The 18891-nt window shown below is 37.7% G+C and overlaps 1 protein-coding gene across 2 annotated transcripts in view; it reads left to right on the forward strand.

Annotated features, from left to right (window-relative positions):
- Positions 1-311: 311 nt before the first annotated feature.
- The window catches only part of alk (ALK receptor tyrosine kinase), a 247612-nt gene continuing 229032 nt past the window's right edge, over positions 312-18891 (forward strand). For both annotated transcript variants that reach the window (XM_015036882.1, XM_015036881.1), the window contains exon 1: positions 312-418. The gene's annotated coding sequence lies outside the window, so the exon portion shown is untranslated. The remainder of the gene's footprint in view (positions 419-18891) is intronic.

The raw sequence follows: 18891 nt of genomic DNA on the forward strand, positions 1-18891 counted from the left end.
TTCTAACTCATCTCCACTGAGATACTGTTCGAGTTTAGCGAAATGAATCTGTAGAGGTTGTACTGCTGGGATGCAGTATCGTGTTCTCTTTTAATTTTCAATGTTTATTGTGCAGACGGATTAAAAAGTCTGCTGGGTTTTTGTTGCTCCATTAATTAGTCTGTGGTTTTAAACAGTCACTGCAAGTACAAAAACAAAAAAAGAGCATCATCAGTTGCTGAATGCCTTCTATAAGCTATTCCATAGTGTCGCATTTTCTTTGTCTCTTACCTTGTGATCTGATGGGGAAATCTTTCTGTCACTACAGGTGAATCTTTGGACAGTAGGGACGCTGGCGGGATTCCCAGAGGATACTGGAACTTTTCCTGGGTAGCCGAGGATGACCTAAGTTTTCCAAATGACACTGTGGCCAAGTCAGGTGAGTCGGTTGTTGTCAGCTTCCCTCAGAGAGGCTGAGGAGCCTTTGTCCTCCATGTTTTTTCGTTTTTCTTTTGTTTGTTTTTTTCCAATTGGCCTCCACGCTGGGCGTCAGCTTCCCATCTGTGCACATGAACATCTCTTTCTCGCCTGCCTCCAATCATCCTTCCTGGCACCGTCACAAAGCTCGGTTTTTGCTTTGATCAACCTGACCGTGACACCCCCCACCCACTTCAAGGTTCCAGATAAACCCAACTTATTCTTACACACATGGTCCTTTAAGGTAAGACCAGGATCAGTAGCAGGATAAGGAAATGGAGCACCAATAGAAACTAACAGAGAAAATGTGTGTAAATATGTACCATATTTTATAAAGATAAAAATGTTCAACTATGCAGCCGTGATAGATTTGTTTAAACACAAGTATACGTAAGACGAAGAACTCCATTAAATAAAATATAATGGAGCAAGAGGCTTTAAGATTTTATAGTCCCTGAAAGATGTTAAAAATAAAGTTTTTCAGGTTAAAGCATCAATTTAATCTTATCAGTGGTGGCTAGATACACTCCTCAAGAGCTGGTCTTATGCAGGGATTAGATGCATCCTTTCTCCAACACTTATCAAATGTATTGGTTAATGCACCTATTAATTGCTATTCTGGTGCAGAATACAAACCCATTCAGTAAATTGGAATATTATTAAAAATCCCATTTAGTTTTGAAATTTTATCACTGAATGAAACACAATAAACAAAACACATAATTGCACATTATTTCAGTCAATTACACAGATATGGATGTTTGAAAGCTTTTACTTCTTTTAATTATGATGATATTTCAGTTGTAGTTACTTCAAACACGACATTTTGTTAGAATCAGGCCAATAAACTATTTTTTTAAAATAGAAATGTGGGCTTACTGGAAATTATTTTAATACCTGCTTAAAGGTTGCTGTTTCCAAAAGGTACTTTTAATCTGACTAGTGAGATTCATTGGGGAGTATATCCTAATTTATTGAATATCACTGTAGAAAACCACACCTGGAAAAATTTACTTTGAACATTCAGAAGCTCAGATTTTGCACATTGTTCAAGCACAGTCGGATTGGAGGGAAATCCACACCTAAATTAGATGTAGGTCTGGGCTTTGACTGGGTCATTTACACATATATGTTTCATTAATATAAACCATTCATTCTTCCCGTCTCAAGTCTTTCGCTTCTAACAGGTTTTCGTCCAGGATTGTCCTGTATCTTAGCATCATCCCTAACCAGTTTGCCTGTCAAATGCCAATGGAAAAACAAATCCACGGCTTGATGCTGCCCACCACCAACTGTCACAGGAGGAAGGGTTGCAATTTGCATATGCATTGTAGCAGGAATCTGTCACAAAACATGGTCATAGCGCCCTTATTTCTTACTTGATTTCTATAAAATATGGTATAAATTAAAGCTGAGAAAATTGCTGATGTTCTGATATGTGAAATATGTACTCTCCGTGGATATAAATCTATAAAGAGTTTGTTTTCTATCAGTTCATGTCGAGATGCAAGAGAGGCCTAAGCAAATTTCTCTTTCATTTTAATTTAATTTTACATAACTGCTGCTGTTAAAAGTTGTTTAAAATTTCACAAACCGTGCCACCTATGCTTTATGAAATATTTAATCCTATTTGATGATTGTGTGCAGAATGTGGCAGTATTCATAACAAACGAGGCAATTAGTCCAGTTTTTGTTGTTTATTGAAGGCTTAAAAATGACAGTGGCTGCAGTGCGCCACAGCAAAGGGAATATAATGCCGATAAACAGGTGTGAAACAATTTTAAATCACTTATATTCTGCCTTTTCTTGCTTTCTGTGTCAGCTTTAGTCTACACACACACACACACACACACACACGCAGACCCGTTACCGTGACAACCAACACAACACCTCTGCTAACCCGCAGAGCGGAGTGTGATATATTGACCAGAAAGCCCTGAGCTACAGTCAGCGTCCTGCTTGTGGAGCGTTCTCTGCTCCGCTTGCATCCACCTATACATTCAAACCGCACCAGATTTCCCTTCAGCCAAACCGAGTCCTAGGTTTTTAATTGTACCAGACTTTGCTTATTTGGCCTGCATTAGAGTTTTATGCATTCACACCTCCCCGAACGAACCGGACCTTAAAGACAAACGAACTAAAGTTTGACCAAAGCAGACTAAACAGGGGTGATGTGAATGCACCCTATAAGCCCGGTTGCGTTGGAGTCCTACAGGAGCGTGCCTTTGGTTGGGAGTGAGTAAATGTTGATTGAATCCACATTTTCATAAATTCCATCTCTTGTCATGTTTAATCTTTGTCCAGATTGAACAAGGGATTAAAAATTCAGGCTTGAGGGCCCACTTCTCAGCCACAGTTTAGGAATATATTTTCATTCTGACATCTAAAAAACAAAATATGAGAATGAGAGCACCTTTGGGAATTCAGCTGTATAAAAGCAGCTTATCCTTACAGATGCACAACATCATCAATAATAAGCACTTTTTAAAAAATATGTTTTCTTTTCCCTCAGGCAAAAACGTAGTTTTAAAAGTTTTAAACTGATGCTGTACTGAGAATGGAAAGGTAGTATCCTTTCAGAAAATGCTGGATAAACGAAATATCTGTTTGCCCTTTTGATTAGAATAATAATGAGGAATGGTCCTGCTGTTGAGACCACTTGTAAAGTCTCCTCCTTTGTCTTGGATTTTCGACTCTCCTTTTTGGTGCCTGCTTTCAGACTAAAATCCAAACGATGTCATCAACAGTTATGTCGCATATATCGGTGCACAAGTTGGCGCTGCAGCTCAAATCCTGAGCTGCAAGCCAGAGGTGCAGCAAGGAATCATAGGTAGATGGTGGAAGTGTCTTTTATATGGCCTACATTTTTGTTTCCATAAGTGCTGATATAATATTTTTATGTAAGGATGATATTTCAAGAAGGAAAGTGAGGAAGCAAAGGCTACAACTGAGTCACCATTACCATATTTTGAGTATGTGATGTAAGACAGGACATGAGTCACTTGTGACTTGCGCTGCTTTACTTATGTATCAGGGTGACTTTCTTGTTGCCAGTTTTAATCATGGCCATATTTTGAAAACAGAAATTATGTCAGTAGAATGTTGCATTATGCATAAATATTCCTGCAGCTGTTATGAGCATGGTAGTGCATGCAGTTCTGGGCAGATGAGACGCATTCATTAGACACAGTTCTTGGCACATTTTTCGGAGCTATCATTTTACATTTAAATATAGCCTAAAATATGGTACAGCAATTGTTTTTGAAATCATACAGCTTCATTAGAAACAAGGCTGCGTATATGATGGAAACTGTGTAGCTAAAATATGCTGCTAAACTACAGGCAACAATCGCTCTCTTGTGAATGTATCCCGTTTAAATCACTCACCAGTAATGTTCCGGATATTGCACTATCAGGGATTCATGATATCAGAAAATCTTGTAATGGTGATAATCAGGCCAGCTGACAGCTTTGCCTTGATCCGGGAAGAAGATAGTCTTCCGTGAGAATCCATAAAAGTAGAAAATTAATTCATATTTGCGACACGGTTGATGTGGCTGACATCCCATTTTATATATTCAATTAATTAAATCTCATTTAATATTTCTTTTATTACATAACTATTTTTGATTCCTTTGCTGAAATCATTTAAACTGCTCCTGGTGTCTTAACCTGCAAAGCAACTCAGCAGCAGACCAGTCACTTTTTTCTGTAGTATTTCTAAATGCACCTCTCCGATTCATTTCAGAGACAACCAATCAGAGCCAGAAGGAGGGTCTTAGTGCTGTCAATCACTCCTCCTCCCCCTCCTTTACTCTCTGCTATGCTACAACTCATTCCTCACAATAGTTAGAATCACCACCAATGACTGGATATAGAGTTTTCCTGCAGTGGTAAATTATTTTTATTACCACAGCTGTAACATGTGGACGAGCATGATTGTCGGTGCTAACACATGTGAATCTCTGTCATATTGTACTCATTCACTAACTTGATCTCTGCCATGCTACCTTGCTATTTTGCAGCAGTGACAGTATTGTTTTTTTTGTTGTCGTCTTATGTAATCCCAACAAGCACAAATGCACACTTTGAGTTCCTTTTTTCCTCCTGTTTCCATGGCGGATCCAACTATCTGCCTTTCACTTATGACTTCTTGACAATAATATACCTGCACTCACCTTTAACTGACTTAACTCAAAATTGAGTTTATCTGAGTCATACCACCTGTCCTAAAACAGAACATTCTGAGTATCACAGGTTTGTTCAGAGTATCTGCATTCTCTTCAGAATTTAAGTCCGTTCTCTGAAACAGGGACCAGGCTTCATACAGTTCCACATTAACGGCACATCAGTAGTGCACATAGCTGATGGATGAGGAAAGATGAAGGTTGAGGCAGTGAAAAGAAAAACGGCAAAAGTGGCAGTGGAGATTAAAGCAAATGATGGCGGGTACAAAAAAAGAGCAAGGAATATGACAAAGTCTGCAAAGCTCTTGGTTTTATTAAGCATTCAAAATATTAGGCAATTTTCATCTCTTCTGATTTGCTAAAACAAAAGAGATATTGTTGCAAATTTTACACAAATGCTGAAAAGTTAAATGCCTTGTGAAAAAGAATGAACTGATGAAGCCAATAACCAGTGCTCACAGCTTAAAAATGTTTTGCATGTTTCTGTGTGTAGACTAAAAGTGCACATCACAGTGAATTATTTGCACTTCATCTCCTTTTAGACAGTCTGAGCAGCATTGATAGCGTTACAAATTCAGTTAATAAACGAAACCTGGCAATTATTTTAAGACTTAATATAATAAAACGAGTTGCAAAGTTGCAGCACCTTATCTTAAACTGTTTATTAATCAGGTGGTTGTGTGTGGAATGCTTGTGCAGGAAACTCATGTAGTGGTTTTTACAGATAAATAATTAAATATCAGTTTCTCAACAGTATTTTGATTTGGGGCCAGAGGTGTTCTTTTGTATCTCGATCTATTGATCTAGCGTAAGATATGAAAAAGCACAGCCTCTACCATCTACCAAGACGTTTGTTTGTTTGTTGTTTGTTTGTTTTTTTACCCATTCCCTGTCTGCCCTGGGTTTCCACTAGTAAACATGCATCAGATCTCTGACAGAAATAACTCAGTTTTTTACTGCCATAAGAGCAAAGGACACATAGATGAGAGAGGTCCAGCTGCTGAGCTCTACCTGCAACTTGAGGCTTGATCCTCTGGTGACAGCCACAGTCCTTTTATTCATCAAAATGATGCAGCAGCTGCCTGACCTATGGCAGAGCGACAGATTGAAGCTGTGTTTTTCTGTCTTTGCCTGTAGCATACCAAGCATTTTGAACTTTACTAAAGCGTTGTGCCCAAACCATATTTTTGGATTTGAATCCCGCTCCACGCAGGGCCCAGGACAGGAGTCCCATTTGTCCCCCCGTCATCCTGCCTTGCCAATACTATCGGTAAATATTGTGATGACGATATCAGTCGCGATATCATCATTGTAATATCATAATTTGTGACCAGTGTGAACATTTTAGACTCTGACTAAATGTTATGTTGGCATCTACAATTTGAAATCATAGCCCTTTGAATATATAAGCCAACAATTATTTTTAATAGTCCTTTTTTCAATATAAATACTACACACACTAATACTGCACTAAAAATGTAATGTATTGTGCAGAATTTTACAGTATTAATTTGTCTTGACAGAAGCAATTATTTTGTTGGGTCTTTTTCAGATAAGCCTTGTGTTTCTAAAGATGCACTCGACTTAATGTTATAGCAGAGAACCAATGATTAAAGAAACGCCACAGTTCTCGGCCAACCGTGAGATTTCTTTGCTTCTTTCTACTTTTAAAAGAGTAAGAGATTCAGGGAATAAGTCATTTGCTTTTAGAAAACCAGTTTTCCAAATTTTTTTTTTTTTTTTTTTTTACTGTGCTAGTCATTTGAATCTGAATTTGCAAAGTTTCCTTGTTAAAGTACTCTGGAGCTCTGTATCCTGCCTAACCCCTCAGTTTAGCCACCCTCTCAAAAGATAGAAAAAAAAAGAAATTGTGTGAAGATTTCTGTGATTACAGACATCAAGACCGTAGCAGTTAGCAGTCCCAAGCTTACAATGAAGAAAGACTTAACGTCTTCTTCAAACGAAACGTTTTTCTCAAATTGTCTTCCAAAAATGCATTTACCTTTTGTTGTTAGAAATCTAGGTTTAAAAAAAAATACTTTCTACTTCTTCCCATTCAATTTGCATAGTTTGTTTTATTTCCTCCAAACTATTCAATGAACTGAATTTAGCCAAAGTAGCTAATTTAGCTTATTTTTTTCCCTCGCTCTCCAGTTGTAACAAAAGCTTAATGGTTCCACTTTAGCTCTTTCTTATTGTTGAGCGGTGAACAGTAGCCTTCACTGAAGTCTCTTCAATGTCTGTTTTTCATTTGTTCAAATTAGAGCGCGATGAGTCGCTTTTTGAGATTTTTAAGCCTACTTCATATTGTCAGACAGGTCCTATTAAATTGGTTCCAATAATCTGACCTGGGTGTGGCTTGTGAAACTGAAGTTCATGATTTAACAAGGGTGTCAATTATCTTTTTGCAGGCAACTAGATTGGTTTGGATCCCTTTCTTGCTTTAAAGGATAAAATGTCTAAAGTTTTTATTCATCTAAAAAGTATATCAATACATGTTTTATAATCTTAAACAATAAAGTTGAAAAATATTAGCAAAAACTGAACAATTCTTGAAGGAGATACATATTTTTAAGGTAGTGCGTTTACTATTGTAAAAAAAAAAAAAAAAAAACATAATAAAAGAAAAATAAATCAACCCTAATATTAACATTAGATTACTTCATTATAACTTGGGTTTACAAATCATGGAGAAAAGATCCCAACATTTAATATGTTAATAAAATAAGGTAAAGTATGGATTGACATCCAGAGGAAGCCAATGGGTGCATATAAACCTGATGTTGCTACTTTAGAATTGCTCTCATCAGATTTTGGCTCGAATTGACTTCCCTGACAGATCAGCAAGCTCCAAGCTGCCTGTCTGGACTCTGGCTCTCTCATGTTGCTGCAGCAGCTTGTGGTAACGGTTTAAGGGGTGGACTTAGTGGAGTTAATCAACTGGAGAAGAGTGTCTTGAAATAACTCATGCTGGGATGTGCCTGGCCTGCCACAGTTTTCTTTTTGTCCTTTTACGTTCGATGACTTTGCTGACCCCTTGTCTCTGGTATGCTGGCAAATCAGAAGGAGAGCTTCTCTGCGATCAGTGAGGCGAGCGTAATGTGGCTGGAGCACATCTGGGCTGTAAAAGCCAGATGACTGCAAATGCTAATGCAAATCATGGCACAGCTCGCTGGGGCAAATTAAATGCTGATCGAACACGCAAGAACCATTTTATATGCTATATTTTTTTGTTGTTCTCTATGTAATGGATTTGATTACACCGTGTTCTGGCTTCATGGACACGTCGAAACATTTAGTTTCTATAGCGTGATTGTACTGCGATGTTTTCTGTATGAGTGACTGGAGTTGCACTGTATGACACAGAACAGCATCAGAGGCTGAATAAACGAGAGTCGGTTCACAGCAACATGGCATGGTGAACATGGCTTCAGGCTGCAGCAATAGATCTTTGCTCTCCCCACAGCATCTGCTGTCTGCTGGCATTTGTCAGCAGCTACAAAAGCCAACAAAGACTGACTGGACATTTGCCACCAGCTGCCCCCATTCTCTCTCCCATCACCCTGTGCTTCCATTAGCCGCCTTTAGCTGCAGGGGCTATGGGGCAAAACCCGATTTGTTATGGAAATTCCTGGCAAACGTCTGTGCCTCTCTGTGTCAGTAATAATATCAGTGCCGTCAGAAGCTGTCAGATATTTTCAGCTGCTTTTCCCACAATGTTGTCTTTCCCCTGCGGAGAACAGCAGCAGGGCAGATCATCGCTGTTTTCTGTTTAGCAAAACGCTTCCCATACGGAGTCTTCATCACTTCGATTTTCCTTGTTCTGATGGATTGTCCTGGCTCATCTGCGGCTGCCAGCTGCAGCGCACTCGCGCCTTCAGATGGATGTTGGCCACTTGAGGAGCTGCCGTGCTCCACAATAGAACATCTGCCTCGCTCAGCTGGTAGTGCTGTTCGTCAGTAATGAGGCTCAGTGGTAGAATAAAAGAGGTTTTTAGAGGTTAAAAGGCAGGTACTCATGGCAGTCTCCTGGAGACGCTTTAAATCCACCTTATTTCTAAGTGGAGGCATTGCTGTTGCATAACTACTGCTAAGGGTTCATGTGTACAGTCTTCAGTTCTTTCTTTCTAGAACCTGGATTTCGTTTTGTCTTTGAGTTTTGATCAACAGGATATTTGATCTTTTAGTTTGTATTTTGCTTCTATTGTAAATTAATATCTTATAGTTGAAAAGGAATATCCCACACTTTTAGCATCTCAGTGCAGCACTTTTTAATCTGTTAACCAAAATTGTAAGTCTGGAAGACCATCAAGGACAGCACTAGCAACCAAGAGCCCGCAGTAACTCTGGAGCTGCAGAGTTACTGTGGGCCCCATCTCGGTTGGTTAATTCTGACAAGAGATTCTGTGTCATGCTCTCTACAAATACGACCTAACATTCTGGGTTTTTTTTGTTGTTTTTTTCTGATCACACCATCTCCACAGTAATACGTGGTGACGTCAGATGCATTTTTCTCAGCAAGAGCAGTGAACCTGGTCAGAGTTGATGGGAAGATGGAAAAAAGCTAAATGGACCTCAAGAAAAGCTTTTGGAGGCAGAGTAGGAACTGAAACTGAATGAAATGACTCTAAGCATGAAGTCAAAACTGCAATAGAATAGTTTAGGTCAGTGGTGTTTGAAATCAGTCCTCAAAGGGCTGGTATGATGGCGTTTTAATTCTTTCCCTGGTTAAGCACACCTGAATCAAATGATGTTTCATTAGCAGGCCTTTGACATGCTGAGGAAGCAGTAGAATTAGGGTTGAAGGCAGCTGGACACCCACTGTTTAGATCAAAGCATATTCATGTGTTATAATGGCCCAGTCAAATCCACGCCGAAATCCTACAGAGAACTAGTGCCAAGAGTTGAATATTGTTCTCCACGGGTCTTAATCCAATTTGACAAGTTTGAGATATTTTGAAATTAAGAAAAAGGGCAAAATATTACTAAGCTGGTAGAAAATAGTCCAGAACACTTGCAGCTAAAATCTCAACGAGCCATGTGGAGTTGAAAACAAGACTGGCTGCTTCTGAGAAGATCTCTAAGTAGTGCGATGTCAATTAGTGTGGAACGGTGTTTGTCAATTCCGGTCCTCGGGGACCACTGCCCTGGATGTTTTAGATGTTCCCCTTCTGCCACACACCTGACTTGAATAAGTGGGTGATTAACATGCTCCTGCAGCGATTAATGGCATGCAGGGGAGGTCAGGCAATCATTTGAACAAGGTGTCCTGGAACAGAGACACATCTAAAGTATGCATGTCCCCGAGGACCAGAACTGAGAAACACTGGTGTAGAATATTGAACTTGAAATTGATCAAAGGAAAAATCTGGTTAGGGGGCAGGATGACTTTATATATGGATGAAGAATGCTTGTGATCTAGCAGAACACGACAAACCAACCTCCTGATTATTTTCTTTACCGTTCTACTACTACCGATGCTCTTAAATGACAGAAGGAGTTTTGTTGCAACATTTATTAATTGTAAATGTCCCACCATGTTGTTTCTCTTTAAATAAACGAAGGAATCCACTCACTCTAGATTTCCCTCTCCTAGATGGCACCTGAGTCAAGTTTGAAGAATACTTAAGGATCCTTATCTAGGTTCAGAATTGGAAATAGTTCAAGCACCACTTTACGTCTCAAGAGATACCTGACAGACGAGAGTTGTCAGACAGCCACTTTCAGTTCATCTATTAATCAGCAGTGTGAATGTGCAGATGTCGCTGTAGTTGAAGACAACTAGAGCAAGACGGAGGGATGCTGTTTTTTTCTGTCTGTATTTAATGTTTAAGTTGCATGGGTTGTTTGTTGTTGTATGTTCAGACATTCAGAGTAAATGTGTCAGTTTTGAAGGGTAAAAATAAGCTGAATCAAAGTAAAGGAACTGCTTTAGATGGAAACTCAGTGGCCACATTAGGAGGATTTGCTGACAAAGTTTGTGCTGCAGCCTACGGTGCCTGTTATTGACTGAAACAATGGGAAGCTCAGAATGATTTAATGATCTGAAACATTGCGAGACAAATGGGTTTTTCAGTGGTTTGGATTTTGTTAGGACTCCCCTAAAAATCTTCAAAGCCTTCAAGAATCTGTTGTGCAGGACTTCAGTGGACCCCCTGCCAGCAATGCCATCTTTGTGTTACTGAAGTGGGGATGAAAGGGATGAGGTGAGAGGAGTTCTTAGGGAATGGGAAGCCTGACGCTGAACTTTGATCCCCTCTGATCTGGCATCACAAACTGTCGCATGTAGTTCAGTCAAAGCAGTTTGATAACTCTCTCCTCCTCCTCTTCTAAACCCATTACTGCTTCTTTGATTAACATGTCTAGGAATCTACTTTGCGATGGAATATAAAATTATCAGCAAGAGTCGTCTGCTGTGTTAATAGTTTAGGCATAGATCGGTATTTATCACATATGTCACATAAATCCATCGCTCATTTTCAAATCTGGTTAGAAAACAACTGTACAAGGAGTACAACTGATCAATACTGGATAGATTTTTGATAAAGTTGCACAAGGATATTTTATTAAACACTTCAGTGATTTGTTCCTCCACCAACAGAAAAACATGCAGTTTTATATCTTTTACTCATTTTATTTGCTGTACTTTTCATACCTGCCATGAAGTCACTCTCCACTCCACTATTCATCTTTGTGTTTGATTGATGACTCCGGCAGCCATCAGGGGAGATAAATTGCCTTGTATATCAGGGCAATAAAAACTCAGATGCATAAATAAGCAGAGTTGAATGAAATCGCCATGTAATCAGGAAATAAACATATTCATCATTACAGTTTAGGAGCATCATGGGGATTTTTTGTTTTTTTCATCTCTAAACATATACAATGTTGAATGCAGTTTGGTTGTGCTCTTCCAGCATCCTCGTTTAAACATCTAATCAGCTCACAGTCAAAGAAACCCACATCTTTGCAATAAAGGGGTGGGGTAACACTTTATTTGAAGGGGGGGTGAATAAGACTGACATGACACTGTCATAAACATAAATATTCATGAACATGAATGAGCCTTCATGAATATTTATGACTGTTGTCATAAAGCGTCATTCAGTAAATTATGACACTTTTAATACAAAGCTGACATTATTCAAAAGGTCTTTGTTATGACAACTTGACATTAACCAAGAAATCATTACTGATATAAATTTGTTATAAAAGTATTATTGATTGCACCTTAAAAATTAGGTAACTTTATGTTATTAAAGGTAAAGTTTAAACAGTAATGATTTCCTGGTTAATGTCAAGTTGTCATAACAAAGACATTTTGAATAATGTCAACTTTGTATTAAAAGTGTCATAATTTACCGAATGACGCTTTATGACAACAGTCATAAATATTCATGAAGGCTTATTGATGTTCATGACAGGAGTTATGTCATGTTTATGAAAGTGTCATGTCAGTCTTATTCACCCCCCTTCAAATAAAGTGTTACCAAGGGGTGAAATATGTATTTGAAAATCTTGTGATCCAGATATTGGGAAGTATTGCGATGACAATGTTGACAACGTTCTCGTATATACTTCCATCACTTTGTTGTGTGTGTGTTTTTTTTTTTAAAACCATGTATAGCATGTTCAATCATTGAAGAAAACCATTTGGATATTTTGTTTGCAACAATCTATTGACATTTTAGTAACATTTTAGAAAGTTGACATAAAATTACAGCCTGCATAGAGCTTAGTTTTTCCTCATCTGTATCGATCCTAGTCGTTTAAGTCAAAGAACAAGCACAAACAAATGCCTTTTTTATTGTTGTCTTGTTTTCATTTTCTAGATTTGCTAAATATTTGGTCGCACTTTCATTAATATCAAGTAGCTTTGCTTTTTTTAATCAAGATAAATACTAACTGACCCTAACTGACCCTTTGGTATTTAGTAAAATCTAAATGGCTAAAGACACTGAGTATCTTTAAATGTCTTCAGTAGATGCATCTTTCCTAAATCCCATAAAACTTTATCACCACATGCTATCACGTCCTTAGCAACCTGTAAACACCATTACTGGAGGCCAGCTGCTCACATGTTGGCATTAATTGTGATCAATATCTGTTGTTCTTAGAGCTGTTCAAATGGCCTATAAAGCCCGGCTTGGATGACCAGAGCCACAAATAACAACAGCAATGTGATTAACGTCTCAATCTTTTTACACAAGCATTTACAGGACTTATGAATTATGTTCAGATGAACGGAGATCAGTGACAGAAGACGATAAACCTTTTGAAATTAAATTTCTCCCACCTCACACAGCAGACACTTTAGATTGAGATTTAATTTCAAAATGAGATAAAATAAACACTGGTGACTCATGGCGCTTCCTGAGTTTTAAACAGATAACTGCACAGCTCCTCCCTGTCAATACAATTATTTGAAATCAATGAGATTACTTATGGGATGTCTGAAAATCACCATCCCAAATACAAGTTGAGTGTATGTTGTGCAATCTAACGTACTTTTATAAAGAGCATATAAATGCGTAGGGCTAGCAAACATACATGATCTGATATTCCAATCACTACAGTTTTTACAACTAAATACATGTACAAGTTTATTATTTGTTTGAGAATAAAAAAAAAAAAACACCGTAAATGTGTTTTTTACTTTTTCTAACAAGCCAGAAACAGTACCACAGAAACTTGGATAATTTATGTTGGATGTATGTGGGTTTGGTGCAGACAGGTGTGAAAGGACAATTAATGTCCTTTCACACCTGTTTTTAAAACCAGAAAATGTGCAGCTGTCTCTTATAGTTGGAGGTAGTCTTCACCATAAAATCTAACTTGTTATGGAAAATATCTTTAAGGATCGAAGGTTCTTCTGAAAAGGACACCACAATCCTTCTGACCTGAATTTACTGTAGTTACATTTAATGTAATTTGATGCAGGGTTTTTACATTTTTCATGACTGTAATTTGCTGAATCCTCATGAAGATGGTTTAAGGAGGGTTTAAGAATATAATTGGTTCAAAACATTAGAACCAAACCAGTATGAAAACAACCCACAATTCAAAAGTTTGGAAATGTCAAAATGAGAACTACTGGCATCATTTATTCTTTACACTGCTTTAAATTCTTAAATCCATTAAAATCTACACAACACCAGATTTTGGTATTGGCAAACATTTAAAAAAAAAAAAAACAAACAAAAAAAAACTTTCCATCAAAAACTTGAAAAACAATGCATCAGAGCTACTTTCATATGAATCTACTCCATGTTTATGTAACCAGCACTGTTGAATTTTCCAACTGAAAATGTTTAATTTGGGATCTACATCAATGGGCTTTGATGCTTTTCCATCTTCCTAAAACATTATGATGGCAAGATGAAAATTTCCAAGTGCTTCCTAAAGGTTCTAAAGTAGTTTAAAGAGCAGCCATGATCAAATTTACAAAAATCAACACACATTTACTCAACTTGAATGTTTTTTGTCTTTCCTCTTTTTAAAAGTGGCTAAGAGACGGACCGTTACATTGCATTATATTTATATCTGAGTAACAGAAAGCTAAGGATTATCTATTAAGTGCTCCTAGACTCTCTACTTGAAAAGTAAAGTATAAATCTAAAAAAGAAAAGAGCTTGAGATCCATTTATGTTAGCAGGAATTGTTTGGGGTGTCTCAAAAGGTGGCACAGATAATATGTAAAAAAGAAATATCTCTTCTTGGATGTTTTGTCTACCGAATAAATGCATTTTCAGTGTGATATTTTGCTTCTGCAGTAACAAATAGATTTATTCAAAATCTGTTTTTGCACATTTTACAAGGTATGCTTGCAAGAGTGGAAGTTGCTTTATAATTAATTTACTCTCATCCCGCTGTGCGTAAATCGCAAATATAGCCCTGTCGTACAAACAATTGCTGAAGTCCATCAGCACTGAGGATTTGTTGTTTTCTTCAGGCTGTGACGATGGTTGTTCTTCTACTGCAACAAAGATAAAGCCCATAAATTTTTCTCTCAGAGATATTACAGCTTGCGAGCGAGGAGCTGATTTAAATTCAGTCTGTGTTTTCAACATTTACTCTGTGCTTAGGGACAAATCAAATATAAAAACAAACTTTTTTTTTTCTTTTTTTCTTTTTTCTTTTTTACAGGAATTCTGTTTGTCATGACCCGCTAATAATTAGCAGTGCTTATCAAACGCTTTAAGAGGCAATCGAGGATAACTTTTGGCAGACATAGCCAATGGGGGAAATATGCTGTGAATTTATGGTAAACACTATTTCCTTAAATAACCACTCGACTCATAACGATTGCACTGGTATATTAAACTTGTAAATGAAGCAAAGTAATAAGAATAAATAAATAAATAAAAAAAGATATGGCCCTAGTAAATTCAGGGGAATAAAAGTCACAGATGTCACAAAGAATGAATAAACCATTAAAAGCCGTGTCTCTGGTCATTTGGCAATTCATCAGTTCTGAGTCGCTTTGCAGCAGCAGAAGGTGGGTGAAATTGGATGACAGCTCTGGATCACACTCACGACAGTCGAATCATATCTCTCGTCCCCATTTGGCAGGATGCGGCAGCGTTTGGCCTGTCTGCATGCCAAATGTGTCTGTGCATACATGAGTAGTGGTTTGATATCCTCTGGTGGAAAACATGAGGAGACAGCTGTGCAACTTATTTATCTGCATTCGTTTATATGAATGCAGAAAGTATGCAGGCGCGCTTGTTTTGTGTCTGGACGTACATTCAAATCAAAGTTCATGTAAACAGGCATAGATGCGAGCCCTGGATAATTTCAGAATAGAAATGTACTGACTAACAAAGCACAATTAATCTTGATTTTTAAACACGTGTTAGCTGGTTGTGCTGAAAAGCTGCGTGAGTGGGAATAATTTGAGGAATTTTGGGTGCATGATTACACAGTTCCCACAGCATGGGTTTTGAGTGCCCTTCAATAATTCATATCTAAATAATGGCTGGCAAAATAGGAAATAGCCACTGTTAGAAAATGCTTATTTAACTGTTAATGGAAAACTGAAAAAAAAACGCAAATGTTGTTTAGTAGAGTAAAAATGTCTTTGTTACAAAAAGAATCTTAGTCTTTACAAAGATACAGATTAGAATAAAAGTAAAAGAAAAAAAAATGTTTCTGAGTTACAGGGGTTACTTTAAGAAGATTATACCTATAAACTAGAATATAGTTTGTACAGTTTTCATCTGATAATTTAGAGACATGTGCAACCTGCAAATCCAGAGCTGCAAGTGACTCTTTGTCTTTGCTGTTCACTTGATATATTAAATGATGTAATATTGTCCTTTTTGTTTCATTCTTTGGTTCTGTGCCCCCATGAAAAAATAACATTGACTCCACTCTGGGCCCCCATGGTAAATTTGGTCTACAGCCACCACTGTGCGCAATATCATGTGTGCACCGCTATAAAAGCAAGAATAAAGTTGCTAAAATTAATGTTTGTAGACATATATTCATAATGTGGCGTGAAGGTAAGAAGTGAGACGAAGGACAAAAACAAAACAAAAAATCTACTTGTAAAGTGCGTTCACGCATCACTTTGATCATTTGGTTAAAAACAAGCTCACTGCGTGCCAATCAAAAGATCAGTTAGTGTTTTAAAACATATGTATCACTTTTGCATTGAGTGGATTGGACTTATTTTCAAGCACTTACAAGAGGGGTCTCTAACACTAGTCCTCGCAAGCTATTATCCTGCAGGTTTTAGATGCATCCCTACTCTAACAAACTCAATTCAAACGATTTAATTACCTCTTCAGCATGTCAGCAAGCTTGACAAAGCCCTGGTAACGGGTTATTCATATGATTCAGGTGCGTTGGAGCAGGCCTACATCTTAAAGCTGCAGAACAGTAGATCTCAAGGACCTTTGAGTTATATTGTGCATCAAACACAAGCAAAAATAAGTTATTGATCTATAGTAGCATTGTATAGTAGCTCCTCTAGAGTAAATGTGGAAATGTTATTTTCTACGTTGCCATGAACCACCCACATCTGAATAACGGATCAAAACTTGGATGGATCAAATGCAATAATGCATTAGTTGGTTGGAAAGAAAATTACCATTTGAACTATATTATCTATATAAATACTATTTGAGTTTGTTGCGTCGTTGTTGAAGCGTTGCAGCAGACGAGTTCATGAGGTAGAAGGAGTAATGCAGGGATGTTTAAAGCACTAAGAAGCGCACAGTGTTAAATGTAACTGTGGAGTTTGCAGCTTTTTGAACATGTTTAGTTCTCAGAGGGAAACTGCAGGAACAGCCCTGTGCTCAATCTGCTAGCTATAGGCTACTGGTGAGTTACTAAACATTTTTTTGATAATCTGGTTTGTCGAACTGGTTAACAGCTTGTCAAATTTGTTTCACTGTTAGGATTGTAAATGAGGGTTGAGTACAGTTAGTAGAACCCCCAACGCAATAACAGGATGGTGTATGCATCGATTTTATAGAGTCAATACAATGAAAGCGGCCCGTATAAAGCGCTTCAATCGTCTGTATTGGGACAGACTGTGTCAAAGCAGCAAAGTTTGTATTGGTGTTTACTTTAAAACCAGATTTAGATTGTTTCATATTTGTTGAGCAAAAAGGGTTTCCCATAAAGAGATGAAGAAGTCTCTCCTAAGTAAAAGTTTTCACTTTCACAGAAGTTGCCCACTTTCAGATCAAGTTTTCTGTCATAAAATGTGATATTTGGTCTCCATAGTGGAAAAAAGGCAGAATAATAGCAAAAGCATTTGGTTTCCTTGTTTTTATTTTATTTATTGTTATGATTTATGTCAGATCTTCCCCTGTATGTTTAAATTCTATCTGGACCACTTTTAGATTTAATCGATGAATAATTTGTCAGGCTTGTCATTGATTCTCCTACTGTAGGCGTTATAAGAATCTTTTCATTTGGTGTTCTCGTGCAGAATGCATTTTATCACAATATGTTTACAAACTGTTTTCTGGACTCACAAAGTATTGATTTAAATCCTACTTGTGTTTATTTATCGCTTATGCTTCTGTGCTGATTCACTTATTCATCAAATGGATTTCTTTTCCTCTATCTTTATGTGACAATAGTGATTTTTCAGTTGTAATTTGCATGATAATGGGACATGATCCCAGTTGAAATAATTGTTCTTAATTTTCAAAGTTGAATTGTCTTGCAGTTAAGGGTGTAACAAGCATTACATTTGCTGCAGCACAGGATTCTTTTAGACAGAAAAGAGATGATCCTCTATGGAAGGTTTGGTAATACTTTATTTCCATAAAGTGTTACCGAAGGTTTTATGTTTATCATGGTGAGATTTTTATTACTGCTATTAGAGAATTATTCTTTTCGGGCATTTTATGCTGTTTGTTGGTACAAAGTGAAATTATCTCGGCCCGATTCAGGCCATTATTCTGAGTGAGCTGGAAAAACGGACGTGGAGGGATAATGCAACACTCAGTCCATCTCTTGTGGAGCATTACTGTGAAAAGCGATTCAAAAGTGACCAAGCTGCCTCAGAAGTGATTTAACAAGCCACAGGGATGGACATTTACGGGGGTATCTGCAGGAAATGAAGGACAGATAAAAGTGAGGAGCCTTATTTCTATCCATAAACACCATATTTCTGTGCTACAACAATATTTAAATGAGATGGGCAGACTGTTCATTAGCTTTTTCACCAACATTATAATTAACTAGGCATCACTCTGAAGGCCTCATTTAGAGTGGTTAATACAAAGCCCAGCGCGGAAAGGTAAAGCTCATTCGGTAGGAAATCACCTAAAACGCATCATTTGAATTGACTGGGACCAAAGTCGATATTTTTATTCAAATCAAAGCACATAATTTCAGCACAAACATCACAAACTGTAAAGCACAGAGTTGGTGGGTTGAGGATTAGATGCTGTTGTCCAGCCACACACAGCTGTATTCACGGGAAAATGACGATGCGGAGGATTATATCGGCGTCTGAACCAGTCTCAGTCTGCTGTTGGGCTGCAGTATAAAAGGAAGCCCTTCAGTAAAGATGCGGAATGAAAACTCTACAAAAACCACAGTAAATATGTGCAGGAGATGTCTCCATTGACTGAGCCGATTCCATACTTCACAGATGTTTGTGTGGCGCTGGGAACTGGACGAGCTCTCTTCAGTGTAACCATTGCCCAACAGTTTTTTTTTTTTTTTTTTTTTTTTTTTTTTTGTGTTTTTTAAAACACTTTTGCACCCCCCCCCTAAAACA

This window comes from Poecilia latipinna, unplaced genomic scaffold, assembly GCF_001443285.1.
Source record: "Poecilia latipinna isolate Pla-1442-1.1 unplaced genomic scaffold, P_latipinna-1.0 Scaffold384, whole genome shotgun sequence".
Taxonomy (NCBI): Eukaryota; Metazoa; Chordata; class Actinopteri; order Cyprinodontiformes; family Poeciliidae; genus Poecilia; species Poecilia latipinna.